The sequence below is a fragment of the Orbicella franksi genome, chromosome 15 (assembly GCF_964199315.1).
Source record: "Orbicella franksi chromosome 15, jaOrbFran1.1, whole genome shotgun sequence".
NCBI lineage: Eukaryota > Metazoa > Cnidaria > Anthozoa > Scleractinia > Merulinidae > Orbicella > Orbicella franksi.
Window position 1 is genome coordinate 7,974,765 of NC_138159.1, and position 13,490 is coordinate 7,988,254.

At 38.2% G+C, this 13,490-nt stretch overlaps 1 pseudogene across 1 annotated transcript in view; it reads left to right on the top strand.

Annotated features, from left to right (window-relative positions):
* Positions 1-524: 524 nt before the first annotated feature.
* Positions 525-13,490, top strand: part of LOC145469190 (proteasome activator complex subunit 4-like) — a 37,874-nt pseudogene continuing 24,908 nt past the window's right edge. The window contains exons 1-17 of the transcript XR_014042288.1: positions 525-544; positions 1,098-1,214; positions 2,211-2,255; positions 3,561-3,709; positions 4,763-4,847; positions 5,245-5,517; positions 5,963-6,049; positions 6,310-6,374; positions 7,020-7,182; positions 7,575-7,677; positions 7,722-7,748; positions 8,930-9,033; positions 9,998-10,102; positions 10,707-10,811; positions 11,818-11,975; positions 12,988-13,083; positions 13,191-13,249. The product of XR_014042288.1 is annotated as a proteasome activator complex subunit 4-like (transcript). The remainder of the gene's footprint in view (positions 545-1,097; positions 1,215-2,210; positions 2,256-3,560; positions 3,710-4,762; positions 4,848-5,244; positions 5,518-5,962; positions 6,050-6,309; positions 6,375-7,019; positions 7,183-7,574; positions 7,678-7,721; positions 7,749-8,929; positions 9,034-9,997; positions 10,103-10,706; positions 10,812-11,817; positions 11,976-12,987; positions 13,084-13,190; positions 13,250-13,490) is intronic.

Genomic DNA, 13,490 nt, shown 5'->3' on the forward strand with positions numbered 1-13,490 from the left:
CGGTAATGTCGCTTGCAACATGGGCTTGATCCGCTGCTGCGCTGGCGAGTTCGTTTTCCGCGCCTGATGACTCCTGCAAAATTTTCAGAGCTGGTTGACGCCTCGGTAGCTGGGAGGCCTTGCGTACCCGGGCAGTGAGGTCCAGGCAGACCACAAATGTGGATGCTGTGGGGAATCTTGCATGCCGAGCATGTAATGATTCGTTTGTCCTCTTCTTTCTGGTCTGCCATACTTGTTATCAAGGAGCGTTCGAGGATCACAACGAATCGGTAAAACTGCCAAAATGCCAATAGTGCTTGCGATTGCTGGCTATTGCATACAGTGAATACTAAGAGTAAAATGCACGCTGAATATACTAGTGTGATTGCACTTTTACCAGCAGCCAGTGATTAAGTATCTATCGAACTTAGGTACGTGTACAGATATAGGTACATGCGGTGAAATTTCGATTACAAAATCGTTGTGCAATGAGGCTGACTGAGTCCCAGTATACACGTTTGTAATTTAGACAGGCCTCAGGTAGGATGCCGATGCCTTCCCTCAAGTAAGGGTATAAATTCATTTCATTACACACGGAGGATAAAATAAAATAAGATTAGCACCATAAGTTCCAGGGCTGTGCTCTAGAGGTGGCCAGGTGCCACAGGCCACTAACTTTGGCCTTTGGGCAACTGGAAAAACTTACTTTTTTCAAATAAGCTTAAGTGCTGGGCACCCAGGATTTCATTTCCTTTGATCACAGCCTTGATAACCCGTAGGTGCATGTACATCTATTTTCAATAGCATTCTATCCAGAAGGGAAGAGAAATACTCCTATTCATTTCATGCAACAGACACAGAGTTATGGTGTAAGTGTTGCCCGTACTGGCCACAACATATTGTAGCTGAATGTTCACAGGCGTTGCATGATGCTATTGATTACTGAGATTCACATGGTGTCTCTGACTTGGTTGGTTCTCACTTGCATTGTGTATAATAAATTCAAAGCCAAGCGACAATTAATTCAAAACATTTGTGAAGGTATACATGTACATGCACATACCTAGTCTTATTAAGTACATCATGTAACTTCTCTACTTTCTATCAATTCCCTTTAGGAAGTGAGAACTTATATCAAGAGATGACCTTCTTCTGCCATGGCGATCTCTTTATGACCTGGTGGACTTTACATTTCATTCAAAATATGAAGTGGCTGGACTGAAGAAACATCCCGTGTAAGTTTTGAGACCTTTTGATGCTTTTCTTGTGCAATTCAAGACAATTTGTGCCCTCGTCCGCTATCACATGATAGAAATCTCAAGCTCATAAACCAATTGTTTAATATAAGACTTTCAACACTTCCTGTGTGTGAAATTGTTATAAAGTGGATTTCCAATACAAGTTAAAGATTTAAGCTCAACTTTTACAAATTTCGATCCCCACATGCATAATATCATGCCACAGGGTTCAGTGGGCAATGAAGTGTGGCTTGGGCCATGACCCAAGAACATTTGATTTTCTTGCCTAGAGTATGTTAAATACTATACATGTACATTTTATACTTGATTACACAAGTGAAAGTTGAAGCAAAAATATTAAAATTTTTTATTATAATGATAGTAATAAAAGTGAACATTACATGTACTTGGTTAACAACTCACCTGGAGGCCCTTTTAATAGTTAGAATAATAATAATAATAATAATGATAATATTAATAATAATAATAATAATAATTACTAATAATGATAATAATAATGAAGACTTTATTTAAGGAGGGTTAACAGTTAATAGCCAAAGTCTAATAAACTTGTGGCCCTCGGAAAATAAAATACAAACATACTGAAAAATGAACAATACTATGAATACAAATATATAATATAACAAAGATGAAAAACCTAAAGTTACGAGAGATGTGAATAGTTGAATAACAATAATATTAGAAACTTCCGTTTAATATAGATATAAATAGATACAAAAGCTAAATCCTAAAATTGTCTAAATGTTGCTGCGCTGCAAAGATCGTTTTAAATAAATGAGTTTTCAAGGACTTATCAGAGTCTGATTTTCTGGTATTTAGAGGCACATTATTCCAAAGTCTTGCTGCTGATACAGCGAAAGAACGTCGTCCTCCAGTCTCACACCTTTACAGTCTGTATTGTTTTAAGTGTTATGTGTATGACACGTGAATAATAACAAACTTTTTTATTTATTATTTTCTATTATCTACCAGAGAACTTAAAGAGACAGTGAAGCATGTGGTCCGTGTTTCAAGAGTGTAATTAAGTTGTACAAAATGTACAGTATACTAGTTATGCAGTGTTTTTTGAAGGGTTTACCATGGAATATCCCATGAGTCACTTGCATTTCCTTGGTTTACACACAAGATTTGTTGGTGAGTTTGTATACCAAGAAGATCATACAAGTGCCAAGTAGGATATTTCATACATGTAGTACAGGTATACCAAAGAACATGTTGCATGTAACTATTATTTTAATACCATGCCATAGGAAATACAGTGGCAAACACAATTAACTCGGCACATGCTGGGAAAGTTAGATGTATTACTGTCGAGTATACAACACCTTTACTCTATTCTGATTGGGTATATTTTTAAATAGTATGGCACACTGTGTAAATGTACCTATCTACAGAATGTAGCATTTGTACATGTACCATGTTACTATGGGACGATTTTACATGCACACAAATTCTGTCTAATCAACATGTACATTTAGTTAACTGCAAAACTGTTTCAAGAAACAGGGATTTTAAACTACCCTTTACTTGACCCATACTTCAAATATTAAATCAATTACTAGACAGTCTGAGTTTAAGCACTAACATCACTTATTCAAGAGTTTGATTTAGGTTTACAAGAGTGCACTGTCTGCTGAAGACAACCATAAGAATTGCAGGGGATTAGATACAATAGGGTAGCATCCCAGTTCAAGTTGAGAGCGTGTCTGTATTGCGGCAATAGTCCAGTTTTGAGTTAATTGAGACTGCTGAATAAAAAGGGTCATGTGCAACATCATCTGTACAGGTATATGTACTGTGTCAGTCTCTTTGGCCATGTACACAATTTATTACCTTTAAATTGAAGAAAACCTGAAAATAATAGTTTATTAGCTAAAATATAGAAAAACACCAAAGAGCTACATGTAATAATAAACAATAAAGAAATACTGTAAGGAAGGGATTGACACAAATTTCAAATGACAAACTTGAAAAATTTAGGTTTAACTTTTCAATGTGCAAACCGTGACATAGTGACATAGATCCCTCAATCTGAAGTGAATTATCCACAAAATACCAGCACCAAAGTGATGAAGTGTAAGATGAAACAACATGCAGAGTTGCCCTTAGTTCATGCTCTCACCCATATTTACAAATATTTCACTTCAGATGGAGACAACTGTACAGATACATCTTTAGTCTTGTTATTCAGCAGCCTTGGTTAACTTTAAAGTGGACTATTTTCCCAGGTGAACTGCATATTACCAAAACCAGAGTGAAATGGTAGTGCTCTTCTTATGTACTGGATCAGAACAACATTGAACCTGCCTGTCTTGTTTTCAGGTATTTTTCAGAAGACTCCACCCAAGAGATGCTCAATGAGTGGAGTTGTTGATGCGTCCTTATGATGTTACATTTAGCAAAGCAATGTTTTACTTTTCCCTGTTTTTGCCAACAACACTCTTGCCTGAAAAGCACAACAATGGGTTCAAGTAGGTAGTAATTTGTTTATTGATCATAAATGCAGACATCAGAGGTTTCATTAAGGGCCGGGCACTGCACAAATTAACTGGCTGTGAGGAAGATTTTGCTTACCTGGTTTGACAATCTACTAGGTAAAGTTTTCTTATAAAGAAGTTCAGTTTGAAAGGTTTCACCTGCCTGTGAGAACGAAACCCCTGAGTTGTATAACTTTATTCATTTTCCAGTTTTTGCTTGTTTGTGTATAACTTGGAACTGTTGTTTGTTTAAAGCGCTTGATGAAAGTAGTAATATTAGTATTATTAGCTTAAACTGTAATTTGAAATTCTGTGATTAATATGACCGCATGAAGACTTGACACATACATGTACGTGTTCATGTACAAGACAGATTTTGTTCACCATGTTTGTTGTGCATGTTATGTGAGTGATAGACTTGTTTGTCACAATTGAATACTGCAGCAAAAATTCCATGCCATGCCCAGCAAGTATAAGTGGACAGTTGCCATATTAGTAAGCATTCCCTTTGCAATCAGTGAGCAATCAACGTTATTAGAATTTAGTGCAAATCTGTAATTTTTTTTGTTCTTCTATTTACATGCCTGTTAGGGGGAGCATCGCGTATGGTCTTGGGCAATAAAGATCCAGCTACCCCCAGTTGAGTTGGTGTGTATTTAAATGGCTGATATCCAATGACCATTAATCCTGTTAAAACTCTGGAAGGACAAAAATTAAGGTACATTGTATCCAATGTTCAGTTTTGATGGAATTTTATTCAGACATCACACTACACGTACTTGTTTGCACGTTACAACCACATGTACATGTTGATGATTTACATGACTGTATGGCCACTGTATCTGAATTTCACCTTGCTAAAGCTACATGTATGTGTATTAGCTTATTTTACGTATTTTAGCTACTTAAAAATTTGAGAGGAAATGAAGTATTAAATACAGTATATGTATGTATGTACATATGCATGTATACAATAGTTTTACTTACATTTAACTATGTTAAACTTACATGTACCACCATAAATTGTTTAATTTCTTTTTTCATTAGAGGGAGATTTCCAAAGACTTCTTGGGAGACCCCCATTCCAGAAGAATCTAAGCTGAAGGATGATGACCTGACAGCATTTTGTAGAGTGCCTCAAGCCTGCCATCATGCTAGCAGTGTTTAACAAGAGTGGAAGCTTTGATGCTGCTGGGGCACTCTAAAATCTGGCTCTGATCAAACCAGACATAGTTCTTTCAATTCTATTAGACAGGTAAGGTTTAGTTGGCCAAAATGTAATATTTTAGTACTTTTACAGTAATGAGTTTAGTGCGTCTCTCATATTTTAGCCTTTCCTGGGCCTTCCTCAAGTGGGCAATGTTGTTCAAACCCCTCAAATAATATGATCAATTTGGAGCTTAAGTATTTCCATACCTCTCCTTGAAAAACAGTCAATGAATTCTTGAATATATTGCTTAGGATTGTTTTGCCTTAATGCTGTTTTAATCAAGGAGGTTGACAAGCCACACATGTAGACATGACATTAGAAAGTTAGTCAAGTAAATTCTATCTTTAACATCCTCCAATACAGACCAATAACATTAGAGTGTGTACTGTCTTGTCAAAGGTTACATGTATATGTGGTTTTGGGTACCCTGACAGAACCTCATCAGTTGACTGCCACTTTAAACTGTGTAACGTCTGTAGTCAGGGCACTTGTCAGGGCAGATGAGTCATACCTGGCTGGCCACAGCCATGTTCTACCATTGCTACAGCTGGTGCTCCCTGGAATCGATCCTTATGACTTTAGGAAGGCTTTGGTGAGTGTAGATGTCTGAAATAATTGAGATCAGCAGGTCAAGCTTGTGGTTTGTGAGAGGACTATATGTTATTTGTCGGCTGAGAGGTCCATAGTGAAAAACTGTGACCGAGGTCTTTTAAGTCCGATGTTTGACATACTATGGTAAAAAGCTATCAAACATTGCACTGTAGTAATGCAATTTCTCTCTAATTATTGTTTAAGGTTGCATCCTTACATGTGTAAGTGATGGTTTGTTACCTGATCCACCAACTTGAACAATTTTTCATTTTGCTCAAAAGTTTCAAGATAGTAAGGGCCTCCTCCATGTACAGTATGCTGTGTTACACTGTCTTGTAATTGATAAGATGACTTTCAGTGAGTGGATTTGTATTTTATTGTAGTACCAGTAGATGTACAAGGTATAATACTTAGTTATGGTACTCTCAATGTGTTCATTTTTGTAGGGCACGCTTATGTTCATTTCCACCGTTGTTTGTCTGGTGCCTGTTGTGGACTGTTTAGAGGCTGTGGGAGTTGTAGAAATGACAGAGGTTACAGTAATGTTTTCCATGTTCTTTGCTGCTTTCATCAATTTTATGGTTTTAACTATGTTTTTGTAGTTACCCTTTGTAAGCAGAGATTAGTACTTGCGTTAAATTTTGCGAAAATACATATAATGTGGCTACGTTACAAATAAAGTTGCCAAGAAAATTACTATTAATATATTTTTTACATTCATGCAACAAGTTGCAGTTTTCTCCTACGTGTCTCCATATCAATTTATTACTAAACTCTTATTAACATTTTGCAGGATGAGAAAGAGTTGTGTCTTGCAATGGCTCAGTTTGAAGACTTTGTGCTACAATTTATGGACAGGTAAATTCTTAAACTGATGACATCAGACTTACTTTAGACTTCTCATTTTGTGTACATGTATGTAGTTTTATCTTGCCAACACTTACTGGTTCTCAAAATGTACAGTGATGTGTTGATCCCATGGTTAGCGTAACAGACTTCTGATTGAAACTGTTGAAAGCTCCTCTATTTTGACTGTTTGGTCAAAACTTTGAGTGTTGTGCAGTGCATCTCACAATCCACATGAACTGGTGTGTTGCTGTAACCCTTATCCAATACTAATTAAAGAATTCTTGCAAGGTACTAACATCCAACATTAACTATCACAGTGCTTCTCTCCATGCAGTTGTTTAAATGGGTACTGGCAAATTTAATGCTGGGGGTCACCCTGCAATGGACTAGCATCCCATTTAGGGGGGAGTTCAAATACTCCCGGTCGTTTCATGCTACGGAAACTGGAGATAAGCGCTGGTCTGATAGGCCACTTGGCTCGTATGCAGACTTTACTACTAACATCCAACCCAGGGTTCTCTCAGAGTAATTTTTGGATAATCCTTATCATTAAGTAAATTGTTTGTGACAATGATCACAACGTTTGCCTCAACAACATTGTGCTAAACTATATCTGGGTCTGTTATCATTTTAATTTATATTTCTGTTTTACAGATGTTTTGCAATGATTGACAACTCATCATTTGAGATTACGTCAGAACTGGATAGTACCACGATGAAAGCTGATCAGCATCACTCCCTGGAGGGCATGATGGGAATGGTCGTGGCCTCAACATCTCATGCTATTCTGATGCAGAGCTTGCCCAAGATTTTTCAGGTGAAGTTCTTTTGTGCAATCAGAATAACTGGTCTTATGATTTCCAGCTGATTTCGTTTCCAAGGAAATTTCATTAGCCAGAATTTGAAATGTGGGCATCCATGCAAATGTTCTGTTTGGCCTAAGGTACAACCCTTCTTGAAGAGTCCTGGGGCAAAATTTAAGCTTTTTAAAACATTCCAAATTTTCCTGAGTAACTACGTACACTGTACTCTCGATCCAATGCTTGGCTTGTTGCTTGTTGGGGAGCATTCGTCTCTTTTTTCGTTTTGCAAGTTTACAGACTTCGCCTTTGTCCATAGCTCCACGAACATTTCCACTATATGGACCTCATGCCAGTTCAGTGTCATAAATTTACTCACTGTGCATGTATTTATTTTTTGTTATTTCAGTGTGCTCTTGATCAGCTGTTTGCATTTTGTACCAACAAAGTACTTGAAACAAAGGAGGCAGGAAAGATGGCATCAGAAATGCGCCGGGTGGCTGCTAGGGTGAGTTTGAAAAAAATTCCAGCTGCTTGGTTAAATAAATAACTAAAGACTCTTATGCAAGTGTCCTGGTATTTAGCACTGCTCAGTGTGCTGGGGAGACTGTAAATCAAGAAATAAATACTATAAATAGAACTGAAAACTTGTTCAAATCCCAACTGGTTGGAGGCCGCTGACCAGTTGGCTGTTTACATGTACAAGACGGGTAGGAGTTGAACTAGGGACCACTGAACACAAATTCTAGTGGCAGGGAGAGGGATTTGAACCCAAGACCTCCGGATTACAAATCTAGTGTCCTAACCATTAGGCCACGCCGCCTCTTTGGTTGGTCAAGAGTCTATTTCTGAAAGAAATTGCTAGGTTCAATTTAAGCATTGTATTTACAGCGCTAGAGATGACTAGTCACGATTATTGTAAACTGGAAAAAAATTGAGAGGAAATTATTATTGTATCCACAATGTGTGATCTTATTATAGACTGGAATGCAAGACACCTTCCCATTAAAAACCACAGTTATGACTGTGGCAAATCCTGTGCCGGGGACACAAACAATCCAATGAACCAATCATAACTCAGCAAATTAATGCAGCCAATGCAGAGAGCATGAAACCTTGTGCGTGACGATTGGTTTTGGTTTCACTTCTGATTGAATGACAAAATGGCGTGAGATTTTTAGCCAATCATGTAACGTTTGTAATTCACGAAAATGCAAATTACTTTTCACACTCAAGTTACAACCGCTCTCTTACATGACAAGTAAATCCTGATCAGTTAGTTGGTGCCTGTAGTTGGTGCCTGTAAACGACGGTATGGACCCAGATGCGCTGAGGCATATTCCACGCAACTATTTTACGTCCTGAAAAGCTGGCTCCCCGGGGCTGGTTCATCCGACCAAGCCAGCATATTCAGCTACGATTTGTAAGCCCGACTGCGTCTCGGGTTTGTATAACTGTCTCGAATTCTCCTAACCCCCTCGTGTTGAAATGAGGCTATGTAGACTCGGAAAAAAGTCCTCTTTTTTAAAACAAAATTTCAGTCAGATCGGGCAGAAAAATCGCAGCTTGTGAGTTACTGTGGCCTTTAGTTTGTGTTACCGTAGTCTACCTGGATATGCAAGTGCTTAAAGCTATTCGCTGTAGTTGAAACTTGAGAACGTTCTCGTTGCGTGAGTTAGATAACATGACCACGATTATCGTTTCGTGGTAGGCAAGTTTGAGGACAACGATGTCCAATTAAGTGTAAAATCATCGAAGCATAAGTTGCATATTGTTAATATGTTCAATATTTTCTTTCAGTGGAAGGGGTTGCAGAAGAAGAGGAAGTTGATGATCAGCTGTTATGGAATCTCCAGATTTTATCGGAGGTTCGTACGTACCTTCTTAATATTTTCGCTCTTCCCAGACATTTTGAGTGTTTGTACAATACCCCAGGCAAGGAGCAAATGTTTGATAGCCAAACATACACATGTTACAGTCTGTTTGTTAATCAAACTTTCTTAACAAGAAAGAATTATTGTGATGACATGACAAACAGAATTATCTGTTGGTAATGATTTATTTTTCTCTGTAAAAAAAGAAACATTACGTGCGGAAATGGCGGCAATGTTGATGTACCTAAGCAATCCTGTGGGAGTTGAACTCTTTTCTGATGTAAACGCTTTCTATTTATATTCCAGTAAATGTGCATTACTGTTGGCCACATGAGTGAAAACTCTCTATTGGTTCTGACTAGTTGTTATTATTATGGTGTTTTATTGCATTCTCAACACTTAGCTCTAAACACACGTGGTTTCTGTTGTAGCCATTATTTACCGGGTTTCCATGCCAACGCAGAGACGAGTCTTCATGTAATCTTCATGTAATGACCCATATAATCGATCCTAGTGGTTGCAAAGAATACAACAGTAGTACTAACAACCAAAAATTCTGATGTTCAGCAAGTCTCTCTCTACAATTACAAAATTTTGGCCTCTGTAAATATGAAGCAATGATCGTGTCTTATTCCCCATGTGGAAATCTGCCTCCATGATCAATGCCATTGGAAAACGCAAGTTTGTAAAACCCAACGCTTCCATCATAGTATTCGAACACTCGCTTTGTGCGTCACTACAATGCAAACCATTGGAACTTACACTGCACTCACGAGAAACGAGAAAAGTCTCGAATGAGACGAGACGCGTCTCGAGAGACTGTGGTAACTTACTTTTGAGCGGTACTGTAAGCTTTGACCGATGCTAAAAACGAATCCTAGTACAGTCTTTAAACTAATTTTCTTCTTGCTGAGCTCAGCGGCAATATATTTCATCTATTTTAACTTGTTTCCCTCAGGTTGTGCGTTCCAGTGGATCATTACAGTATAAAGATAAACTCATTGCGGCAATTAAATCAACCATTCACCTCAAGTGCAAAGAAGCAGCTACTCTGGGAGCTATAGTAAGTAACCTAAAAGCCTGGTGGTTTCTAGAGGTCACCTCGCCATACATTGAAATATTTATAAATAATTACTATATTAGGCAAAAAGGAAAATAAATAGAATGAATGAATGAATGAGTTCACTCCATTATATTTACCAATATTATATGTTATTGTACATTGAACTCACTTTCTCTTTTCTGATTGGCCGAAAGCGTACAGTGAATTTTCGAAATCAGCACCTGTGACGTCATCTAGCTGCAGACTATACAATAATCATGTTTAGGACATTCAAGGTCACGGGTAATCATGTCACGTATGACAGCGGTGCATGATTTCTAAGGGTAATCATGTCAAGTTCGCGCGCTTTGTGTTGCTTGCCGTCAGAGAATTTCAACAATTTCGGATTTTTTGGAAACTTTCCCAAGAAATTTCCGTACCATGTGTCCCCTTTTCGAAATTTTCGGAGTTTTTGGCTAAATTAAAAGTGTCCCTTATTTCCAAGATTTTTGTACAGAATAACATCTGATATTCAACTGATTTCCGTGGGATGTGCCACTTCAAATTCCTCTTTTTTTTATTTTTTTTTTTATATCTGACCAGCATTTTTCTTGTTTCCCTGCAGCTCCTGGAGCACAGGTTATGGCCACTGACTAAGATTTACCCCATGGAGTGGAGGAGCGTGTTGGTTGACTTTGGAACACCACCGACATAGCATCTGTTTATTAGGGTGAGCTCGCTTTTGTATACGTTTAACTTTCAAGTCCGTATCACAAGTTGATACGAGTCACTAGCGAGCTTAGTCATCACATATACGGCAAACGATGTATTTTTTTTTCTTCTAATCTTAAATGGTTCACACAAAAGTGGAAAAACGTCTCTTTCTATTCACAGCAAATACAAATATTTTCACTCTACTGTACAAAACAGCTGAAGATAGGTGGCAAAAGTTTCATTTTTGTCGTTTGCCGTTTACCATAAACGTCATTCGTAACCTCTCCAATAGGACTTGTGTGACCGTGGGTAAAGAAGAACATCGACCTTTCTCGACTTGTCGCTCGCGGAATATCACTGTCTTGACAGCCTACAACTCGCGTGTAGTTATCATCAGCATTTTGATATGGTACCTCGGATGTGCTCAGGTGAAGATTAGACAACAAATCTTGACATATGATACGTTTGTCACTGTGGATATACACAAATTTACGCCCTGAGAAAAAATTGTAGGGTTTTTACCTAACCAAAGGCAAAGAAACAGCACATCAGACAGGATTAGCCTGCTCTCAGGCTAGTCAGACGGGAAAAATGTTAAATTGTATTTTTTTCTAAAGAAGACTTCACTAATGTGTTCTACTGAATACCATACCCCTCCAAAGAATGGCTTTTAGTCTTGGAACCCCTCCCCTCTAAACCCTCTAGAAATTTCAGTTTGGATTAATTTTATAGTTTTCTTTAAAGGAACTTTTGGCTTTTGAAACCCCCTCCCCACTGGAATTTCCAATGACCGTCTATGGAATGGGTAAGGATTTTTTTCAAGGGGTTGATTCAACAACTTCTGGCCAAAGATCGTTGAAATCATTGTGATTTACATAATTATACGATCAATCTTCCGCTCATTTTGAAATAACAGTGTAGGTAACTTTGAAACAGAACTACACACAAAGAGTCAAGTTTGTTCTATATAGACCTTATTCATTGTAGGAAAATAATTGTGTGTTTTTTAACGATGCGTATAGGACTGGGGAAAACCAGGAGACCTTTTTGACCTAAACATTCAGTGGCACATACCATCCGAGGAGGAGAAGCTTTTAGCAAAGGAGCTGTTGGACACGTTTCTACAACCAGTGCTGACGAGGCTGGAAACATTCCTGGATGAATCATTGACACTCTCAAGGTAAGTCAAATTCCCCCCAGCATTTTGACAGAATCGTTTGCTCTAAACTTCATATACATGTATAGTGGTCCCCTTTTTCACCGCCGTTTGCAGTACTGGAATAACAGTCAGTCATCACACATTGTCTGACAAAATGTTTCAAGTTTTATATCTAATTTCTTTGAGCTACCTAATGTAAGTAAAGAAATAAGATATAATGAAAGAAAAATTGGAACAAAATAGATAAATTTGTGTAATATTACAGGACAAAATTCATTTGCGGAAGGTGTTAAAGTCTGTAATTGTACGATATTGATTTGGAAGTGTGTTCCAGGATTTAGCCGCCTGGTAACCAATATAGGTAAAGCCATAAGTAGCTGTACATTATTTTAGGTAGGGATATAATATCAGTTCCTCTTAAGGGGTAATTGCTGGATTTACAGACTGAAGAAATCTTCTAAGTAGTCAAGGTATTTACAAAAGTTAAGACATTGAAAAACAGAAAGAATCATATTTTGCATGCGCCTGTTTGCCAAGTTGTAATTTGTAGTGGTGTTCTTCAAACTTCCCAGCTGCATCGTAGCTCGAAGACGCTCAGCTAAAAGCATGAGTTAATTTTTAAATGTGCTAGCATCCCACCCAGGGAGAGTAGAGTGCTTTGTGCTACAGAACATTTATAGCATTGGCCAATTAAGTCATAAAGCTCTGCTTTTTCTTAGCAGTGAAGTAGACTTTTCACAGCCTGCCTATTTTTCAACGTACGCCAAAGTAAAAGTGAGCGAAGCGAGCGCGGAGCACGATGGGTGTGAGCAAAGCGAGCCAAACGAAGATGTTTTTTTCTCGTTTCCCACTTCACGTCCAGTTCTCTCGTGATTCTATCCGCGCGTTCAAAGATCGAATAAACATACGAGAAAATAGAGGGCTGTGGACAGTCAAGGAATGAAGAACAGGTAAACATGCACTTACTAGAGTGAAAGAGGGACGGGTTGTTTTAGTGTGAAACCTAACATGATCTGCGATTTTACGTCTTCAGGGAGGAGCTTCAGCAGTGTCTAAACATCATCTGTGGGTGTCTGTCTGGAGCTGCCATTCTCTTACCAGACTGGAACAGACCTACACTGGAAAACTTGTAAGGACTGTCTGGTCTTCTATCTTACCACTTACTTAATCCTCTTGGTGCGTGTTATTATCTAATTAAACTGTTCTGATAAACGCAAGTTCTGTATTTCTTTACAGAGGCCTCAAGACCCTTGTGAGCCGAGGAAGATTTCAGAACACTGTCTCGATGGAACCAGGTATTGTTTGAATTCAGGATTTTAGCAATTAAATTTTATTAACTTGCGTTCGGTTATACAGTATGGTTACCTTGTGACCGCACTTCATTAAAATCTGTTCTTTTTGCTGACTGACTTAAACCCTTTCACCCCGTTGTTGGCATAGGTCCTTAAGGAAGTCTCTTCATTCCACTCTATCTTTTGACCGTCTCTCCAACTGTTTCCAGTTGAAGCCTGCCTCTCTCATCTCCCCCTCCACTGA